Here is a 23,575-nt window from a genome sequence, read left to right on the forward strand (position 1 = left end):
TTTAACAACTAGGTGAGAGTTGTTTAACAATCATACAGTTATGAAACCAAAATGACATAAAGGGCATATTGTCTACTGTCTCAATTTCACTTTCCTACCATGTTTAGATATGAATCTCTTCAACTTGCAGTGTTTCTTTTGGCAACTAAAAGCAAATTGTAAGATTGCCATAAGTGTGAGGCCAGCCTGTTACATAGCTGGGTACAAACTCAAAAACAAAGAAAAATACAAGACAATGAAAAGGAAATACACAATACAAAAGGAGCCATGCTATAGATCACTTTATATCATTTAAAACTTAATATAGATAATATTTTGAAATAAATATGCTTGAGTCCACCCTACTTCAGAGACTTCCTCAGAGCAACTCTGAACAAAGGAGACCTGCTTATACACGCAGAACCACCCATAATTTCCACCTGCTTGGTCTCTGACCCCACCTCCAGTCCTCTGCTGGAGTCGCAGGCCCCTCCCAGAGATCCGCCTATCTCTGCGTGGACCACTGTGAATACCTGCTGGCATCTTCTTCTGGATCCCTCATCCTGACCCCATCCCTGATCCCTGTCTGCGGAGAAACCTGCTAGAGAGCTTGGACCACATAGAGCTACAGATATTGAATTTCAGACCCACATAAGCCCATCGGGGAAGTACCATAGAGAGAAGGGGAGACTCCACCAACACCTACTGAAGAAGCTAAGGGAAGAAGGCAATACAAGAGAACACCCAACAACAGAAAGCCAAGCATGACACCACCAGAATCTAGGAATCTACACCAACTAGAATGGAACACAACAACAAAGCAGAGGAAGCAGAAGGGTACGACTTAAAAAAATTACCATCATAAAAATGATAGAGGCCTCTCAAAGAAGATAATGAGAAAATCCCTTAAAGAAATGGAGGAAAACAAACAACAAAGTGGAAGAAATGAACAAATTCCTTAAGGAAAGTACAGAAAGCCAAGAAAACAATTAAGCAGGTTTTGGACAGCAGTTCAAGACTTGAAACTGAAATAGAGAAACGAAGGCAACACAAACTGGAAGGAATGCTGGAAATTGAAAAGCTGGGCAAAAAATCGGCAATGACGGCCACAAGCATAACCAACAGAATTCAAGAGATGGAAGAGAGACTCTCAGTCGCAGAAGATAAACTAGAAGAAATAGATTCATCGACCAAAGAAAATCATAAATCCAACAAATCCTTAACACAAAACATCCAGGAAATGTGGGACACCATGAAAAGGCCAAACCTAAGAAATAATAGGCATAGAGGAAGGTGAGGAAGCCCAGCTCAAAGGTGCCAAAAACATATTCAACAAAATCATCGAGGAAAACTTTCCCAATCTGAAGAAGGACATGCCCATGAAAGTACAAGAAGCGTACCTCAACCCCAAATAGGCTGGGACTAAAGAAAAAGACTCCTCATTGTTATAATAATCAAAACACCTAGCATACAGAATAAAGAAAGAATATTAAGAGCAGCGAAGGAAAAAGGACAGGTAACATATAAAGGCAGACCTATCAAAATTACACCTGACTTCTCCATGGAAACCCTCAAGGCCAGAAGGTCCTGGATAGATGTTCTAAAAGTATTAAGAGAACACGTATGCCAGCCTAGGCTACTATATCCAGCAAAACCCTCAATCAATATAGAAAGGAGAGAACAAGATATTTAATGACAAACCAGATTTTCCTAACACGTATCTACAAATCCAGCCCTACAGAGTATTGGAAGGAAAAACTCCAACCCAAGGAAGGTAACTACGCCCACAAAAATGTAGGCAACAGATAATCCAACTACACCAGAAACCATGAAGCAGAACTACTATATTCACAATACCACTGCCAACAACAAACCTAAATCAAACAAACATCAACAATCAATGGTCCTTACCACCCTCAACATTAATGGTCTTAACTCACCTATAAAAAGACACAGGCTAACAGAATGGATACGAAGAAAGAATTCATCCTTCTGGGCTGCATCCGAGAAAAGCTTCAAAGATAGAAATTACCTCAGGGTAAAGGGTTGGGAAAAAGATTTTCCAATGAAATGGAAATAAGACAGAAAGCAGGCGTAGTTATCCTAATATCTAACAAGTTAGACTTCAAACCAAAATTAGTCAAAAGATATGAAGACGGTCATTTCATATTCATCACAGGGAAAATCCATCAACACAAAGTCTCAGTTCTGAACATCTATACCCCCTAATAAAAAGTTACCTACATCCTTAAAAGAAACACTTCTAAACTCAAGCTCATATAAAACCTCACACACTTATAGTGGGAGACTTCACTACACCACTCTAAACACTAGACAGGACCACAAATCAGAAACTCACCAAAGAAACAAAAGAATTAACAGAAGCTATGTCTCAACTGGAGTTAACAGACATCCATAAAACATTCCATCCAAAGACAAAAGAATATCAACTTCTTCCCTGCTCCACATGGAACCTTCTCTAAAATCGACCACATACTAGGTGACCATAACAAACCTCAACAGATACAAAGGGATAGGAATAGTCCCCTGTATCTTATGGGACACCACTAAAATTGGAATTCAACAACAACACAAATAGCGGAAAACCTGGAAACTGAACAATGTGCAATTGCACCACCCTGGGTCAAAGAAGAAATAAAGAAAGAAATTAAAGACTTTCTAATATTCAACGAGAATGAGGATACAGCATCCCGAACTTATGGGACACCTTGAAAGCAGTGCTACAAGGGAGAAGTTATTGCACTAAGTGCCCATATGAAGAAAACAGAGGATAGTCCCATAAGAGAATTAACAGCACAACTGAAAGCCTAAAAATAAAAAGAAGCAAACTCACCATAGAGGACTAGACACTAGAAAATAATCAATTAATAAAGTAGAAACCAGGAAAATAATACAAAAAAATCAACACAACAAGGAGTTTATTATTTAGAAAATCAACAAGATAGACAAACCCTTCCAAACTAACCAAAAACCAGAGTGAGAAACATGCAAATTAACGAAATCAGAAATGAAAAGAGGAACATAACAATGGGACACTGTAGAAATCCAGACAATTTTCAGGTCATACTTTGAAAATCTGTATTCCCAAAATTGAAAATTCAAAGGAAATGGACAAGTTTCTGGATAACTATCACTTACCAAAAATTAGTCAAGAACAGACAAACAACTTAAATAGACCTATAACCAGCAATGAAATAGAAGCAGTCAGCGAAAACCTTCCAACCAAAAAAAAGTCAAGGCCTGATGGATTTAGCGCAGGAATTCTACCAGACATTCAAGGAAGAACTAATACCACTACTCCTCAAACTGTTCCACAAGATAAAAACAGAAGGTTCATTGCCAAAGTCTTTTTATGAGGCTACAAGCACTTTGGTACTCAAACCTTACAAAGACACAACTAAGAAAGAAAAACTACAGACCAATATCTCTGATGAATATACGATGCAAATACTCAATAAAATACTGGGAAACGAGATTCAAGAATACATCAGAGAAATCATCCACCATGACCAAGTAGGCTTCATCCCTGGATTGCAGGGATGGTTTAACCTCCCTGAGAAATCTGCTGGAACGTGATCCACAATATAAACAAACAGAAAAGAGAAAAACCACATGATTATCTCACTAGATGCTGAAAAAGCCTCACCAAAATTCAAAAGGTTGAAAGACACTTAAGAAATGCTCAACATCCTTAGATATCAGGGAAATGCAAATCAAAACAACTTTGAGATACCATCTTACTCCTGCCAGAATGGCTAAAAAATTAGAAACACCAGTGATGACTTATGTTGGAGAGGATGTGGAGAAAGTGGAATGGAACACTCCTCCACTGCTGGTGGGAGTACAAACTCATACAGTCATTTTTGGAGATCAGTATGGCGGTTCCTCAGGAAAATGGAAATTAGTTTACCACATGATCCAACAATCCCCCTTTGAGGCATATACCCAAACGATTCACATCCATGTAACAAAGACATCTGTTCAACTATGTTCATAGCAGCATTATTTGTAATAGCAAGAACCTGGAAGCAACCTAGATGCCCCTCAATTGAAGAATGGTTAATGAAGATGTAGCACATCTTACACAATGGGAATACTACTCTGCAGAAAAAAATAATGGTATCTTGAAATTTGCAGGCAAGTGGATGGCACTTGAAGAAACCATCCTGAAATGAGAGTAACCGAGTCACAAAAAGAGGAACACAGTATGTACTTACTCATATATGGATTTTAGACCTAGATCAAATGATCACCAGCCTATAATTCACACTACCAGAGGAACTAGGATCTAAGGTGGATTCTAAGAAATTCAATAATGTCCCTGACAGAACTGGTAAGGGACAAATCCCCGTGAGCTCCAGGGGAAGTGAGGGGGCAGCGAATCGGAGAGAGAAGTTGGAGAAAATGAGGGGGAGGAAAGAGAGAAATTGTGCAACCAGGAAGATTGAGCCTGGTTAGGAATAGAAGACAGGAAACAGGGAGAGACAGAGAGAGACAGAGAGAGAGAGAGAGAGAGAGAGAGAGAGAGAGAGAGAGAGAGAGAGAGAGAGAACATAAAAGAGGGAGCCAATATTGGTTTAAAGATAAAATTGGACACAAAGAAAGGTCTAGAGAACTACAAGACTGCTGCCAACTAACAATTTGAGCTTCAGTTGAAAGGCTATCATAAGTGACCTTCCCGGAGAGTATGATCAACAACTAACTTCTCCATGGAGACCCTCAACTAATGCCTGTTGAAACAGGATCAAACACCCATATATAAACACTGAGTCCAACTAGAACCCAAATGCAGATGGAGAGGACAAGACCAGGTGGCAGAAACACACAGAGACAGCTTATCTAAACAAGGAGGAGCTAATGGGCCCCAGACTGGATAGCTGGGAAGCCAGCATGGGACTGTCTCAGACCCCCTGAATAAGGGTCTCAGCCAGAAGGACTGAGCAGTCCAAGGGACCTCAGGACAGTGGAGCCAGGATGTATCCCTGGTGCACAAATGGACTTTGTGAACACATTTCCCATGGAGGGATAACTGCCTTAATCTAGATACAGGAGAGGAAGCCCTAAGTCCCTACTTCACATGACCTGTCAGGTCTACATGACTTTAACTGGATGGCATTACCCTACACATGGAATTGTGGTGGGGGGATGTGGGAGGGGAGGGGTGGTTAGAGTGCATGGGGAGAGGGCAGAGAGGGTAAAATGGAGGGGAAGGAGGAAGGAAAGGAGGGAGGGAGGGAGGGAAGGAGAGGGAACCTGGGATTGACATGTAAAATAATAAATTAAATAAAAAAATGCTGACTCCAAAATTTAAGTTGAAGGACAAGTTACTGGGGAAAAGGATTTCTATTTTTGTTTCCACAGAAAATGAAAAAGATGTGGATTCCCTTCCAGACTAACTGTGGTTTGATCACGCCCAGACCCGCCGGAAACAGAGTACAAGGTGATCCTACATTCAAAATAGCTGGACAAAGCAGCCTTACAGACTACAGCCAGGTTTTCTGAATCTTCTTCGAATCCCCGATGACAGCACCTTACCAGCAGGAAGTAGTTTTGGAAAGAACAACGCCAAATTCCCAAATATTGTGTATAAATGTTTGTTTTCATTTAATTGGACTTTGTTATATAAAATAAATAAAAAATATGCTTATAACTAAAGGCTTCTCATTTGTCTTGAATAGGCAGAGTGGGGGTTCTTTGAGGGTGTGTGTGTGTGTGTGTGTGTGTGTGTGTGTGTGTGTGTTTGTGTGTGTGTAAACCTTGCTTAGTGGAAACTTCCTGGAATCTAAAAAGGTGATCTAAAAAGGATTAAATAAGGATTTGTGTATTGGTTCTGTGTTTTGTCCCTGTCCTGCATTGGTGAAAGCAACTCAAGGAAAGCAAGGCTTTTTTTGGCCCACGGTTTGGGCGACACCTGGAGCCAGAACTGGTCCTAATGGTGTCTGAGTCTGGAAGCAGAGACGGATGAAAGTTGGTTCTTATCTGGTTTTCTTTTTTCTTTTTTTTTTTTTATCTCACCTAGGACTCCAGCTCTGGAAATGATAAAACTACAGTGAATGGGTCTTCTTATTTCAATTAATCTAAACTAGGTAACCCCTAGTGGGCACGCCCAGGCTTTGTCTCCTGTGTTGATCTAGTCCAGTCAACAATGAAGTTTACCATCAGGATAGAGTTCCATACATTTTAAAATTCAGTTGCTGACTCTCAGAATGATCTGTTGGTCCAAGCCTTGTATGTTTAACTCACCAGGCACTCAAAACAGAACCAGCCAATCTTGTCCTGCTTTGTCTTGTTTACCGTTTAAAAGGGGATACACTGGTATGGGAGGAACATAATTGATGTTCCTATTTTTCTTCTAAATTCTAGATTATTATATTAAGTTGTGTCATACATGTGTCCTCTCATGTCTCCAAAGGGGCCTCAAGTTCAAAAACTAAAATAGCCAAAAGCAAACAAAAAAGAAATAAAATGTACTGTGTATTTTTTGGATACATTTGTAAAGAAATGTTATTTTTTTAAGGCCTCTCATTTGCCTCAAATAGATGCTTTGAATCCTGTCTGGTAAGAACTGCATAGTTTGCTTAGCTAAACCTGCATGCGTTTACACCAATCTCATTCATGAAAACAGCGATGCCTGTGTTCATCTCCAAGCTTGCAAGAATACTGTATGATAAATTCTCAGGAGTTGGTCTCTGGGGTCAAAATTTACTGTGCATCCTTAAATTTCTAAACTTTGCCTACACCTTAAGGATCAGGCGCAGACAGTGTCTCTAAACTAACACTACACTGTCTGTCTTACCCGCATGGAAGAAAAGATTAGTGTAACCGAACTCTATGAGCCAGCTTGTTCTTTCAAAGCCTCAATAGACTCTGCAAAGCAAGGGTGGGGGGACATTTGGTTCTGGTTGTACATGGCTGCAACAAGGCCTTACCTCAACAAAACCAAGAGGTTGAAAGCCCTGTATGTCTAGAGGGTCAGACTAAAGCTATACTCCCTATTAACAATACAATTTCTTTATTCAGCATTAAAATAAATAAATGAGAAGTGTTATCGAATTTTTTCTGCATAGGTCACTAAGTCTCAGGAACAAATAGCCTAGAGAGTATAAGGAATGGGCACTGGGATGGCAAGCAAACGAGCCTGTGTGCGTGCGTGCATGCGTGTGTGTGCCTTTGTTGTGTGTGTGTGTGTGTGTGTGTGTGTAGGTGTAGGGGGTAGGTGGAGAGCATTTGCCTAAGGCTCCTGAGAGAAGCATGGCCCTCAGTGGCTTTTCCATCTTCTGCTTCGCCAAGCTCCTTGTGGAGTTCTGGAAACCTATAAATGGAGTTGGAGTGAGGACCAAGATGATGGCTGCTCTCTGTAAAGCAAAAATAGACTTACAGTTCTGCATTCTGGAACCCTAGTAGGATGTCTTGAAAGTTAAAAGAGGAAACTTGGAGATGGCACAGTTAGGGATGCTTAAAATGTCCTTGAGCTTCACATTCTAAAAGACATTTCGGGGCCTTGGAAAGGACTCAGTAGGTAAAGCATCTGCCACCAATCCCAAGGACCTGGGTTCAATCCCCCGCAACCCAAAAAGATGGAAAGGAGAAAAAATCTACTCTTGTAAGTTGTCCTCTGAGCTCACCCCACCACATGTCATGTCTGAAGCTCCCCCAAATGAATAAATAAAACTGTAATAAAAGATACTCCCCCGGACAAAAATATATAAAATCTGGGAGTTGTGTGGTGAATGCCTTTGGTCCCAGTACTCGGGAGGCAGAGACAGGTGGATCTCTGTGAGCTTCTAGGCCAGCCTGGTCTATAGAGTCAGTTCCAGGACAGGCTCCAAAACAATTCAAGGCCAGCCTGGTCTACAGAGCTTTCGTTCCAAGAACAGGCTTCAAAACAATACAGGGAAATCCCGTCTTCAACAAAACAAAACAAAAACAAAAAACAATGATAAAACCAATTAAAAACATATCAGAACACACACTTGCTAGGGGTCTGCAACCTAATTTGTGGGCTTTTAAGAATATTTGGGAGGTCAGCATGGTGTTGAGAGGAGTACTGCCCTGCATCCTGACCTGTAAGCTAGCTGTGTGAATGAGGCCAAGACTCAGAGTGTTTTCTGAAAAGCAATGATAATTGGAGTATTTCAGAGAATCTTTATAAGGACTGGGCAAGAAAATAAATGCCACAATAGTACAGGATCTACTCACAATATTATGCATAAACATCACCCACACCTTCCAAGATTCCCTTGGAGCAGGAAAATGGTACTGGATGTTTCTGTCTTGGCTGCTTCCTGCTTTTCCACACTTTCTTTCTGTTCAACCCTTTGGATACTTCCTCCAAGGAGCCTCCCCTGACTTATTCAGGTTCTGTCTGAGCTCAGGGTCTCTTGAGCAGAGGCAAGGAAAGAATAGTAACTGCTGTCTTTGCCTAAATTCTACCAAACACATCTTTTTGAGGTATGGAGGCTTTTTTCTAGATTGTAATCTTCAGTATATGAAATTGAGAATATTAGGATATATTTATATATGGGCACTCTTGCTATGTGTGTGTAGTGGCCAGGGACGATGGCTGTGCCAACAGATTGAAAACCATGACCTCTGGAATGTACCACCTTGACCTCCATTCTCTCGGATTTTCAGATGACGTCCAGAATCTTTTAAAGTTGAGAGGTTCAAAATTGTTAAACACCTTCATCATTATCTGACTCTTTCGTGATTCCCCTGAGCAGTTGGTGTAGTAAGCGCTTTTGATGAATTTCTAATGGAAATGGGTTTCAGAGAGGGAGCTGCTGCATTTGCTTTTAGTTTACTTGGTGGTTCCCAGCCCCCTTCCTTGTCGGTTTTGAAAGCTCCAGTTGTCCATTGTTCAAGGCATTTAATGCTGGCATTGTATGAATCTAACATGAAGTCCACTCGCCAAACCATTAGCCCTGTTCTGGGGGCACCTTCCTGGAGAAGAGCCTCTTTTTCTAATTCTCCACATAAGCCCAGGGGAAGGATAGCCGGCAAGTGCCCCTCAAGGGTTAAGTGACCTACTGGCCGGATGTTGAAATGCTCTGAATGAACTGCAGATCAGGCCTCGGCTCAAACCCACGCCTTCACCTTTCCCTACTTTATCCCAGACAGCGAGTATTTTTAGTCCCAGAAGCTAAAACGAATGTGATTCAAAATCTTTCAGTTATATTCTTTGGGATGCTATTGGAGTCAAAACCAGAATTAAATAAAACTAGAAAATATTTTTTTAATGTGTAATGATTACAAATTTATGACAATTGCCATTTCTTCCAAAATGACATATAAAATAAGAATATAAAATAGGCATCTAAGAATTTGATAAAAAAATTTTCCTGGAATACAGGAAACACTCCAGCACAAAAGAAGCTTGATGTAATTCTTCCTCTTTTATTTATTTTGGGCATTCTTTCTTTCTTTAATACAAGGTGATATGCAGGCTAGGGTGACCTAGAATTCTCACCCCTTCTCTTTGTTAAACAGTGAGTACATGGATGGGGTCCCCCCCCTCAGGGGAGATTATGTGGCTGTATTCTCTTTGTTTATCTTTCACTGTGTCTTTATAAAGGAGAATTTCATTTTTCTTCATCCTACATGCTTTAAAAGATAAGACTCCTCCTTTTGTTTAATCCCAGGGTTCTACCCACTTTCTTCCCAACTGACTTTGAACTCTTGATCCTCCTGCCTCCACCTCCCAAGTGCTGAGGCTATAGCTACTGTCAGTGTAACATTTTTATGTAGATCTGCTCTGTTAAAAGCCCAGGCCCAGACCCAGGGTATGACTGTACCTGCCCAGAAATCTACCCCATCTATGATCTGCTGGAGCACATGAAGGGGACCTGACCCACAGACCCAAAGCTGCGGGATCTCCACAACACAGGGCAACAGCAGGATACCCAGGAAGATCCCCAGTGAGCATCCAGCATCAACAGTGTAGAAACCAGAGGCCTTGAACCAGACCAATGACTCTTTGCATTGAACACTTGCAAGTAAAGAAACATGGACAAATGGGCTTACAGCATGACTCGCTGTGTCACACTGAAGCTTCCATGATGAGGTTTTTAAATGTTTCCCTTTTTGTTTTTCTGATCGTTTTTCTTAAATTTTGTTTCATTTTTCATGTGTGTGTGTGTGTGGGGGGGGTGTGCAAGGGCAGAGGGCAGACACTGAACGGATGGGGAAATGAATGGGATCAAGGTACATGATATCCAAGACACATAGAGATAAATAAAAAGAAAGAAAAAAAAAAAAAGAGAGGAGAAGAACCAGGGCACAGTTACAATAAAATCAAAGCAACACCAGAATTTCAGAGAGAGAGAGAGAGAGAGAGAGAGAGAGAGAGAGAGAGAGAGAGAGAGAGAGAGAGAGAGAGAGAGAGAGAGATAAAGAGAGAGAGAGAAAGAGAAATATAGTTCTCTGACCTATTTTCATTCTCTCCACCCCTGTTACACATGGCCAGATTTGTTCACAGTTTTGAGTAATGGGAGATGGTTCTGGGAAGCAGGGAGGGCTTTTTCCCTGGTGGCCCGTGGAACCTCCATAGTCATGACCAAAAGTTAGGCAACTATTGTGCCAAAGCCACTGGGGCTCTGATTTCAGCTTGATGGCTGCTTGTGTTAAATTCCTAAACAGACCATCATCAACAGATTATAAAGCTTTCAGTTCATGTATACTTTACTTAGGTGTGGCATTTTCTATTTTATTGTATTATTTGATGACCCTTACTGGGAAATGGGAATGTGGTTGACTCCAAATGCCTCCCTGACTGAAGCTGATAGTGTTTTAGCTTTGACTCAGGCATTGCTCTGGTCCAGCCCCAGCCACAATTGGTTGTTCTGGTACAACATGGGGGATTGGCCATGTTTCCCTCCATCTTCAGGGGATGTCCCCATACTCTGCCTCTTGGTATTCTTGCATGGGCTCTTCAAAGGCAACTTACAGAAGCATAGCCTCCATGTCTTTATAGCTATATATGAAAACACAAATTGAAGTCAAACCTCAAACCTGTAATGGTGTGCCAAGGGAATTGAGAATGTCACATTAGAAACTGGGCAATACAGCAAAGTGTTACCAAATATTCTTTACTTTGTATTATTAACTCTTAGAAAATATTCTGAGGAAATAATTGAAAATATAGAAATAGATTGTTAGTACAAAGACTTCACCTCCATTGTCATTCAATAAAAACTGGATACAGTCTTCATGTTCTATTATAGCAACAGTAAAAAAAAGAAATGGCAATTTTTAATATAATATAAGGCTTTATATATAAAATCTTGGATTGTGATCAATGTATGATATCATGTATGATATGTGATAATAAAAGCCAACAAAATGAAAAACAAACAGCCTTTGTAGATTAGGCAGAAAAATGTCAAACCCAGTGCCTTTTAGTTATTTCAGTGACACGTGGGAAGATTGTGCTAAAATCTCCTTTTAGCTCCAGGCTAGAGCTAGGATACTGAGCCTGCTAAAGGTCACCTTGGGAAAGGCACTATCCCACACAGGAAGGCAGAGCTGGCGTACAACACATCAGCTGCAGCTGTTCCCAGCATCCCACAATTTTCTCAGCTATGCTTTTAGCACAACAACAGTTTCAGACAAGTTCCTTAAACTTCACCCCCTCAAAATTATCACAAAGACAGATTTTGGAAGCTTTATCATTTATTAGAAATTGGTTTCACAGGTGCCTAATAATTGGTCAAGTATTTTAGACTATATAATGCATCATGCATACCAAAGTCCCCTCAATAAACCATAAAAGCAGTGAAACGTCCTTAGCATTTGCTTAGCTTACTAGCTACAATTAAGGCTTATTTGACATTTTTCGCTTCCCAACCCTTTTCTTGCTTTTTGCACACTGAAAAAATCAATGGATCTCCTCCACTCTCAAACTTTCCTGAGCTCAGGAGCTCTCCATTCTTAGCCAGACTCAACCCATTCCTTGTAGAGGAAGAGTCTTGTGACAACTACATAGATCTCGTGTAGATCCAAGGAATGGTTTACTTTAAGATAACCCAGATATTTTTGCTGTTTTATAAAAATATTTCCCCACGGTAAAGTATCCATATTGGTAAAAACAAAATCATGGGATACAAATGACTCCATATTCACTATGGCAGGACTGAGGTATAGCTCATTAATATAGTATTTGCTTTGTATGCATAAGGCCCTAGGCCTGATGCTTAGTGCTACACCCAAACCAAAATACCCCAAGATCAGTATGACAACACTTACTGATCACCTCCTCCCACAAAAACAAAGCCTTGCTCCTGTTATTTTTTACTTCATTTGGGCCTCTTCATTAGGCATGCCAAGCGACACCTTTAGGATGACTATCAGAGTTCCCTTTTGCTCCCCAAGTACTTTAGCCCTTGAATTAGAGAAGGAAGTTGCATACACTGGCCTAGCATTTTGCAAAACATTACGTCATGCATGTTACCCATAATTAAGAGGGTTTCATAGTGTGAAACTTCAGCCCCAGGGTTCCTGGGAAAGGAAGTGAGGGAGGTCTGAGGTGGAGTAATCACAAGAGAGGAGATGGGGTGTGCCCTTCAGAAGTCTTTCAGAGCTGCAGAAAAATGCTTCCTTTCTGTGATGATAAATCATGACAAAAGAGAGAGTGCTTTCCTCAACTGGACACTTATCTCCAAATATTTGCTATAGGAGTTCAGAAATCCCCACAAATTCATCTTGGTTCTAAATATCTGTTTTTCCATTCAGTGCTGATTTTGAGTAATGTGAGTTCCTTTCCCAGCCTTGACGGATGCGCATGAGGGTCTTGTCTATGCATGGCGTTATGAGGATGAACTTCATCACCAAAACTGTGCATGGGATGATGAGGGCTAAAATATAGGCTGAAGGAAGGCTCCACCTTAGGATCCCAGGGCTGAGGAATCTCTTCTCCACCACATCAAAGTGTGGGCTGTGCACAAGACCAGGGTCAGATAACCCAGTTTGGACTATAAACAAAAACCAAAAACATGGGTGTTAACATCGTCCACATCTTTAAAGCAAAGCACTTTGTCCAAGGAAGTTTACTTGTCAGCAAACATAAACACATGACCCTATTATAATATTTAGGACACTGCTTTAGATTTAGAAAAGAACTATAATCTTTCTACAGAATGATAAATATTTCATTAAAAACATAAAAAGATTTATTTATTTGATGACATGTTAGTTTTATCTTCACCTGGCTGGATTAAAAAGCAGAAAACAAAACAAAAAACAGTTCTAGGAGTAACCCTTTTGGGTTAGGGGACATAAATACACTGTTTTGATCCACAGAGGAAAATTTTTTATTGATCACCTTATCTGGAGATCATGAAACAAAATGACTTCCAAAGCTCTGCATTCATCTCTGTTACTGGTCAAACCAGATGCTAGCTGATTTCTATCCCAGGATGAAATATTTCTAAACCGTGGGTCCTTGGAGTTCTGAGTTCTGAAGCTCAGTTTTTCTTTTCCATCCGAATTCTTTGAATTTGTCTGCGTTTAGCCCCTAGAAGAAACTTCAGGATTTGATAACCAAAGCTAATTTCAGTTACTAGTGGTCTGTTTTATTATAGTATGCATGGGAGTTTTGGGGGGGGCTTTTCAAACAAACTGTTGGCTTCCCACCTCAGACCTTCTGGGTTGCTCAGCTTGGGTGGTGCCTGGGGCTTGTGGCCCAAAAAGTTTCCTAGTGATGCTTCTCTGTGCTTCTGTGGCTCCTCTGGATGTGGAGCAGGCACTGGGGGAGGGCCCACTGGTTTCCAGGAACAGTTACTACCTTTAATAAGGTGTCTGCTGGCTGATACATGGAAAGGCTGAATTTCTCTCATGTAGACCAGGAATAAGTCTAGGGTAGTGATGCTTATCGGTCTTGTTTGGAGTTTTTAAGCTTTAGGGTAAATCTGCCTTTTCTTATCAGTATGCCCAGATTGTAAGGCTGAATTTAGAAGGTGAAATTTTGTCTCTGTGGGTCTTTTTCACCTTCTACCTGATGCCTTCACACTTAGTTCAATAGCTTTGGTGGCACTTCTTCCACTCTATAGTGTCCAGGGGTAACTCTGGAGGTAGTCCAGGAATCTTGGCAAGTTGTTCTAAGCAGAAAATGAAACCCTTATGGAGTCTGCCTGTCAGGCTCTCAATTCCTTTTCCACAGTGAACAGCTAATGAGATGACTGGGAAATTAAGATGATCAAATGAACAATCAGACATGATAAAAGAGAAAAATAGAATATTTGTAAAAAGCTGTATTCATGTTGCAGTACTAAGACATTTAAAATTTGAAACACTTACCTGGACAAACCTGAACTCTCTCCAGTTGACCATGTTACGTACTGATGGCAGGGAAGTGATTCCCAAGAGAAGAAACAGAAAAATCCCAGGATTCCCAGTGCCAAGTAGGAACTTATTGAAGCCAGGCCGTAGAGGTACTAAATGGGTAGTCTTTATTAGTGGGGCCTATGAAAAGTTAAAAACAATTAAAATGGGATGGTCCCAACACCCCACTCTTTCAGGGGGACTGAACCACACCTCTGCACACATTTCTTGCACAAAGCAAATTGTGTATTTTTTCCTACGATCACTTCTAGGAACGGTTTCAAGAAACTACACTTGGAAAAGCAGTAATTGCTCTTCTGTGATTTTGTTATAATTCTCATTTCCCAGGGGTCACATAGGAAGTTTTTTATTGCCCTATAAGCATCTTAAAACAAAGCCAATATACATTTCAACCTTCTTTAGCATGGGGCTTTCTGTTTTTCATGTAGCATAGTATCCTCAAACAATCACTTTAAACTTTAGTTTTATATTCTGTTTAGGGTATATTCTGTTTCTGTCTCTCTCTCTCTCTCTCACCTCTCTTACACACACACACACACACACACACACACACACACACACACACACACACAGAGTTTGGGCCTTTCATGCTGATTATGTCATAATTCAGCATTAAATCTTTTGTATCACACTGTGAGAGGAATAAGGCGATGTAGTGTGAACCTTACTCAGAACCATGCATGCATTTGGGAAAGAAAAATGTGTGGAGATATACTTGTGTGATGCACAATGCTGGTGAGTTGGTGACTTGAGACTGCAGCAAGCTCTACCAAGATCATTAATTTCTAAACTGGAGTGGACTTGCTAGCATCTCTGCTGTAATTCCTGAAAGGTTACTTGAGTTAGATTTTGCCTTTGAATATTCATAAGAGCATATTTGCTATTTTTTAGAATTGATCAGGTTTTATGGCTATTGAGGACAAACTTCTCACAGTCAAATATGAATAGATTTCTAAGTATCCTTTTGTAAAATTGTTGTATTTCTGTAGCACATGTTTGGGCAGACTCCATAGTTAGTAGACAGTGGTTTAGACTTAGAAGAAGAAATTTACATAAAAACAGAAGCTGAAAACTTAGATTTTTGCAGCTTATTGACTCTTACTCAAAAGAACTCCTTTAGTTCCAAACCTGCCAGTTTTTCAGCATCTCTGTGAGTCCAGGATTACAGATCTAGAGCAAAGTTACTCAGCAATCTGGAACTTTTTATTCTCAGTGGTTCTATGTGATCATAGTTGGATTCATTCTGCAAGCTCCGTGGGATAATGTTTCTGATTCTTGATACTTTAAAAAAAAGAAAAATGAAAAATACTGGATGGATTTGACAATTCATGCCCCTAATCCCAGCACTTGGGAGATGGAGGCAGAAAGATCATGAGTTTGGGGCCAACCAGCCCTAAATCAGAAACTATCTCAAACAAAACAAATAACCCCCAAAAAATCCAAAATGAAGAACAGACTTTGGGAAGCAATGCTCTTGTGGTTGTGAAATGGATTGTGTGTAGAGCAAGACTGTGCTTTGGATATAAGGAGTAGAGAAATACAGAGGAGTAGAAATTTACCTGAGTAAGGGTTCCATTTCTCAGTCTTACATCGTACATAGTAACGAATAGGAATCACAAGTGTGTAGATGACATGAAGGAAGGCAAATCCCAGAGCTACCAAGCCCAGCTGCTTTCTGCACAGCATCCAATGGTCAAGCCAGTTTGGGAATTGGCGGTATTTTACCTTCTCGGTAAGAGCTGCAGAATGGCAGCAAGAATACCAGGGAGGTATACCACAAACAAGCAGGACCAGTGCTGTGATAGGAAAGACACGCTCGGGATGGAAATAGCCAGGCGAAACAGTAGTATCTGTCTTCCCATTCACATAGGGAATATCACTTCTCGTGATAGCACAGTATACAAAGAAGAAGACACACAGCACAGAAGACAAGTAGGGAAAGGGAGCCTCCACATAGGAAATAGTTGCAGAGGGTAGCTCTCAATTTCATTGGCTGCCACAAGAGATCCTTGAGTCAATGGAGTGAGTCCAAGGGGAACAGGCAATGTCCATCACTCTGTGCTTGGCTTTGCTATCATTCCCACAGACAAACACCTAAGAAGAGTTAGTTTCCCAGATATTTTTTATTTATAATAATTATCATTAAACTTTATAAAGTATCATGTGGAAAAATAACATACTAATGGACCATTTTCAAAATCAGAGATATAGAATCAACACATCTAGTAAGATGTTTTGAACCAAGACCATGCTTTTCTGTTGGGTGTGATTTTAGGCACAAAGTGCTGCTTAGGGTAAAGTTCACTGTGACCTAACTAGTCTCATCTTTTTTGAGTGTGGGCATATATCATTTATGATGATGGCTAATCTCAGTGGCATAAATAAACCCAATTTCACTAAAGTGGAAAGAGTCCAAGCTGTGAGTTTGACTGTATGGGCAAGAGGACTCCAGATTCAGACATCATTTGAGTCCATGAAACTTAATAAACATCAGGCACACAAGACTACACTTCTTATGGGAAACCAAATGAAGCTGGTCCTTTGCACTATGAGAAGACCAATATTTACTGGGGATTTCATTTTGGATTTGTATTCAGCTAAGACATATAAAAACATTCACCTTTGAAAGGCTGAATGCAAGTTCATTTAGTCTTGCCTGCCGACTTGCATCCAAAAGCGTTCCTGACTGGAGAGCCCAGGCTGAGATGGAGTTAAAATGCTTTGACCACATGGGCATCCTGGCACCAACTGAGCAAGGTACTCGGCATTCGATTCTGGATACTGATTGATTTTACGGTTGTTGCTGAGACATCTACCAATATTTTTCCTCTGAGGGTCAAACCAGTTCTGTGAGGGGGAAATCGTAATGCTCTCTGTGAATGGCCAAGATTATGATGATGTCAGACTTTGGAAGCTGCCTCGGAATAGCCTGGCTCAATACCTCTGCTCCCCTGGGCAGGAGGCTGGACACCTGGGGGCTTTCGACCCCCAAAATAACAGAATAACCACATTGAAGCATTTTTAAATCCCAAGGTTTTCCAAAATCCCCTGTTCCAAAAATGCAGACAGTCTCTTGCTTTTCTGAGGAATTGGCTGTCAGAGGGAACAGATCTGCACACGTTTTCTCCACTGAAAGCAAACAAAGGAAATTAGAGGCGTGGAAACTCAAAAGGACTTACAGATCATCAGCTTGTAACAGACACCCCCAGACATTAACAGAAAAATGTGCAATGGTTACAATTGCAATTAGCTGTGCGTCTTGCCTGGGAATCCAGGCACAATCGGTGTTCAGTGCTGCTGTTTCTATACTTCACACAATAATCTAAGCTTACTCTATTCTTTTGGAGGATAGTATGTCTTTCTTCAGGAAAACTTTTCTCAAATTCTAATTTCTCAAGTTCTAATAGAAACTTTTTAGCTAATCTAGAAGCTTGTTTTTTGGGTAGGGCTCTGACTTTCAATGATTTAGTTTCTGTCTGAGAAACTAAATGCACTCGGCTAGACAGTTAACAAATATTTGTTGAACATGAGCAGGATGGAATTTGGAAGTCAGAAGGAGCAGGCTCCTCCCTGTGTTTCAGGCAGTGTGTGATAAAAAGGAGACTGAATAATTAAAGTGTAACCAATAAGCAAGAGAGAGAGAGAGAGAGAGAGAGAGAGAGAGAGAGAGAGAGAGAGAGAGAGAGAGGTTAGAGCAGAGAGGATGTTGCCCAAAGACATTATTTCATTCATTCAAGTGCATTGACAGTAAAATTCAGTTGAGTTTGGTGCACAGTTTCCACACCAAATATAACTGGTGATCAGTCACTGTAGCTTTCATGTCAATCATGAAACATACATAAAGCTTTGGCACCTTTTTCTAAAAAGGGAAAGGGAAACTTTGGAAATTTTCCCTTTCTGAGCTTGTCTGAAGTTGTGCAATTGCAGAACACACAGATATTCTGAGTCAAACAGGAGTTGAGAGAAGAGGAAGAGAGGAAGAGAGAGACAGAAAGAGCCAGAGAGAGACAGAGAGAGGAGGAGGAAAAGAAGAAAGGGAGGAGGAGGAGAAGATGACAAAATAATACAGGACTTTTCTGTAGCACCACAGAAATGTGAATAACCAACAAATTGATTTTTACAAACTACCTGGAGATGCCCTCAGCAAGTATCCAAGAAGGGCATGAACACATATGGGAAATTATCTGGGGATGAGCTAAGGTTCTTCATATGTAAGCATGTTGACTTTTTGAAAAGTTCTTTGCATCCATAAATGCAAACTAGTATATAGCAAACTTGGGCAGCTATTTTTATAGCTCCAATCTTCAGGCTGCGGGAATGACACAGTCATCTTTCTGTTCTATAGACCTCCTTTGTGTGTCAAAGGACCGGCCTATATCTCTTCATTTCCCCCATTACTCTATCCTAACGGTTTTTGCTCTCATATTTGGATTCATATGTACAATGAGTAAGAACTGTGTGAATTTATGTGGTAATGAGGAGAGGCTAACTCTTTATGGCAATTATCCTCACTGTTTTCTGCAAACACAGTGATTCGAGGTGAACCAGACCATTGAGTGCATTCTAACTTTCTGTAAAATTTTGTAAAAATTAAGATATTGACTCTGTGGCACTGTTTCTTCATTAACGTGTGTGTGTGTGTGTGTGTGTGTGTGTGTGTGTGTGTGTGTGTGTGTGTGTTTGTAGATCCCAAGGACAACTTGGGGTACTATCTTCAGGAAAGGCTGTCTACCTCCTCTTTCAGACAGGGTCTTTCATGGCCCTGAACTAAGCAAAGGTTAGGTTGGCTGGCCGAAAGAGAACCCAGGGGCCCATTTGTATCCCTCTCTCCATATGCTGAGATTATAAAAGCCCTCTAGCTTAGCTTTTACATGGGTCTGGGCATCAGTTCAGGTCCTTGTGCCTGTAAGACATGACATTACTGATTGAGATCTATCTCTTCAGACAACTTTAGCACTGACTCTTCCTAGCAACACAGCTTCAGCAAGTTTTTTCAAACCCAGCTTCATCACATCTTTAAGGTGACAGATAATATCTGCTTAAGAGATATTGAGGGTTAGATGAATGTGTATCTCAGAACAGTGTTTGAGAATGAATGCTCAATAAGCTAGTTATCTTTAATGGAGGTTATTTTATCTATTCAGTATCTAAGGAATATAACCCCTTAATCATTTAATTAATATCTATACAAAGTATATAACTTTAGCATTAATCATGCTTTTATAACTGATTATTTTAAGTATATAAAGGTAATTTGAACTAGTGATAAGGACATGCCCACTTTAGATACTTATTTTTTATAAATAAAATTCTGTATGAAATGGTTTTATACCAGATGAACTTATCAAAACACAGATATAGAAATTAAGTATACATTTCTCTTATTTATAATACTTTTTCCACATTTTTAATTTAGTAGTCTCTCCATCTTGCAGTTTAAAGTAACATCCTTGGGCTGTCACTCCAACCTTAGAAAGTAATTTTCCTTTCAAACTTAGAGTTGTCACTGGACAAACTGCAGATGTAAAAGTTTGCCCCTAATAAAAGGCAATGTGGTTTCACTTATGCCTGGAGCACTGCCTTATTACTTGAGGTAGTTGAGAGACTCTACGGTTGACACTGTGGCCACATTCCTAGTTCTCACTGCCAGTAGAAGCTCAGTTTTTGGGTCTGTATGTAATACCTTTTGATTCTTGTTACCCGGCTTCTCTGAGACCTGTGTCTGCCTAACATTCAGGCATAAACGTGTATGGGGTACCACAAACCAGCAGGGAACTGGCCTCTGTGGACCCTAAGGTTTCTTCCGTGGTTCCTCTTTCTTCTGGCACTCCATCAGACACATTTCTTCGGGCCCTCACATGGCCGCAGTGGAGCCAAAGCATGCATTACCTGTGACTACGGTAAATCTAATTCCCTTTGTACTCAATAACCACATGTTCCTTGACCATGCCCTCTGCCCCTCCTCTCCACTTCCCAAGAATTATGTCTCTAATACATCATCGGCACATAACATATTTTTTTTTTAATCACTCTACTTGCAGGGTAACTCAGGATAAAATGTAGTTTTTTTTTTCATGAAAAATGTTATCAGACTTAAAGTTGCCATGATTGGAATGATAAAAAAATAATGTGGGAAACATTAACAATTCTTTGAAGCAATTTAATTCTTAGCTTTTGGGAAAAATATTCTAATTGCAGGTGTTCACAGAAATAGGATATATGCATAGAGTGTCTCTTACAATAAGTGCTGTACAAACATGGTTGTCACACCCATGTCAGATGTATTTGTGCATCAAAATAGCTGCCTGTAAACATGGGTTCATGAAGGTAGTAAAGGAGTCTTATTCAGTTTTCCAAAATCTCCTACCATGCTTTACCCTTAAGAAATAACATAAAGGGAAACAGGGAAGAGTAAGAAAGGAAGCAAGCTGAAACAGCGTTTACCAAAGGTAAAGTGGGTTAAAGGAATTTAAACAATAGTATTCTCTTCTCTCAGCCTTGGGGGAACCATCAGCTGGGTAACTGGAAAGGAGTTTCCTAGCCTGGAAAAACTCTCCAGGACTGGTGTACTTCTTATGAACACACCTTCCAGAGAGGGTCCTTGGCCAAAGTGCAAGGTTTTGGGGGAGGAACACCAGACACACAGGTAAGGTGGGAGGAGGAGGACGTGATGCAGAGTGATTTCACAGGAATCCTAGGTTTATATTGGCCAGGGATTAGCATACAAATAGTCAGCTGCCAAGTGGTTGATGGGCACAGAACCAATTGTGGTTGAGGTGAGAAGAATATTGTTCCTGTGTCTCTGCTTTCCACCCCAGGCATTGGAAACTCAGACAGTGTTCTTTAGAGATGCTCCCTCTGGAGGCATTCCCACAAGAGAGAATTGCAGGGCAACCTGCTAGACGATACAGACAGTTCCAGCCTTGGCCATTTCTGTCCAGAGTGGGATCAGTGGGGGAAAGCCAAGACATACTTTTGTCTTTCTGAGAAGGCTACTGAAATGATACCATATGCTACATAAACAAAATGATAAAGCTCTTCATTTCTTTGTATTTCCCACTTAGCGTAATGCCCTAGAGATTCATCCAAGTTTTTGCAGCTTTCCAACATCATTTGTGAGTATTCCACAGAAGAGATGAACACAAACTTCACCTAAACATGTTTCTGGAGACCAAAATCTAGAGCTTGCCCATGCCAAGCACATAATCTACCCCTGAGTTGCAATCACAGTCCTAGAGTTATCTTCATCTAATGTAGGATATTTAGTTGTCTCCAACTTGGGGCCATTGCAGTGAATATTCATGTACAGATTTTGGCATGACATAAATTTTCATTGTTTGGGGCAATACTCCCAGCACAATTACTGGGTCACATGGCAAATTCATGCTGAATTTAACAAAACTGTGACCATTGTCCAGAGTGGTCGCACAGTTCTGTATTTCTACTTAGCAATTTATGAGTTCCAGTAGTTTTCATTTTAGCTATTTTGTTATTTCAGTGTGGTTTTAATTAGCATTATCCTAATGGCTGATGATACTGTACATCTTGTTACATACATACTTGCCATTTGCATGCCTTTTTGCCCAGTCTCTCTCTCTCTCTCTCTCTCTCTCTCTCTCTCTCTCTCTCTCTCTCTCTCTCTCTCTCTCCCTCTCCCCTCCACCTTCCTCCCCAGAGATAAAGTTTGTATTCTAGTTTAGTCTGGCCTAGAAATCTATAGAATCCAGGAGTCTCAGACTTGTGCAATCATTCTGCCTCAGTCTTCCAAATTCTGGGATTATAGATAAGAGCTACCATATCCAGATGTTTGCCCATTTTCTAATTAGACAATATATCTCATATGTGTGTAAAGACAGATTCAGAGGAGGGAATCTCACAATTCCAATTAAGTTTGAATTTCAGCTAAATAACAAGTAATTTTTAGAGCAACTATATCCTTTGCAACACCTGAAGCACATTCACACTAAAACACTTATACTAAGAAATTCAGGTCTGACTGGTTGGCCACTTGTAGTCAGGTGGAAGTAAGTATATAAATGTTATTTTTTGTGTACATGTTCTCACACATACATATTGTTGCCCATGTTGTTGACCATATTGTTTAAATAAAATTCCAGCAAGCCCACAGCAGAATAAATCACCATTTTGTGATTTCTACCAAACATTCTGGTCACTATTTAAAGTTACTAATATTATACATTCACAGACATTTTGTTTCTCTTAAATAGTTTTGCCTTGTAGTTCAGGCTATCTTAGTACTTGTTGTATAGCTAAGGTTGGCCTTCAACTTAGGATTCTCCTGCTGCAGCCCTGGGTGCTAAGACAACAGGTGTGCCCTGCAAAGTTCATCCATAAGTTGATGTCTTAACACTGCTCATCTATACAATTGCTAGTTAGTTGCCAAAAAGTAGACCATATCAATTACTTTGTGAGAAATGCTGTTTATCTCAGGAAAGCTTATTTGATGATGACGTAGTTACCTTGCAAAAATTGATCAAGTTACAAGAGTGTAACTAAAAATAACTTGCACATCAGGGTTGTGTGGTACATCTACTCCCACAGCTGGGAATGAGCTGTGATGGTAACTGAACTATGGTAGTTCTGTGGGTGACACCACAGTAATCTAGGCCTATCATATATTTTAATTCTAGTGCAGAAAATTACTTTTAACCAGTTCTTTATTGATATTCTAGTTTGTTTGAGCATTGTGTGGATACATGGTGTCACACTGAGATCTCAACACTGAGTATCAGGGTAAAGTAAGAGAGCTCTATGGTTTCCTAGCCATGTAGGTTAGATATCAATGGGCTTGTTAGATCATGTGCCTGGCACATGGCATGGACAACAGATTCAATCACATTAATTTACCATGACCGTTGTTGGCATTTTAAACTTGGACCAACTTACAAATCTTCAGGTCACCAACAATTTGACAGCAGAAGCAGGAGCCAGAGGTCAGCACCAGCAGAGAGAGCATTCTCGCTGACTACAGGCTACCTGGTTTATTTGCATTCTATGAGCAGCTGGTTAATTTGGTATCTCCAGCAATTTACCAAACATTTAGTTTCAGCTAGTGAACCTGGTTATTGTCAGAGATGTTTAGGAAGTGGTTTAATAATTTTAATTTTCAAGTGAGTTTGTCTAAAAAATTTACACCCGTAAATGACACTGGGAAGTATTATCTAGCTATTGATAAGTGCTAAACCAATTAGGCCAATTAGGGGACAGAAGGATTTTT

The 23,575-nt window shown here is 40.3% G+C and overlaps 1 pseudogene; it reads right to left on the reverse strand.

Annotated features, from left to right (window-relative positions):
* Positions 1–12,659: 12,659 nt before the first annotated feature.
* LOC127214214 (metalloreductase STEAP4-like) lies at positions 12,660–23,314 on the reverse strand (annotated as a pseudogene).
* Positions 23,315–23,575: the final 261 nt, after the last annotated feature.

The sequence above is a fragment of the Phodopus roborovskii genome, unplaced genomic scaffold (assembly GCF_943737965.1).
Source record: "Phodopus roborovskii unplaced genomic scaffold, PHOROB, whole genome shotgun sequence".
In the NCBI taxonomy this organism is placed as follows: domain Eukaryota; kingdom Metazoa; phylum Chordata; class Mammalia; order Rodentia; family Cricetidae; genus Phodopus; species Phodopus roborovskii.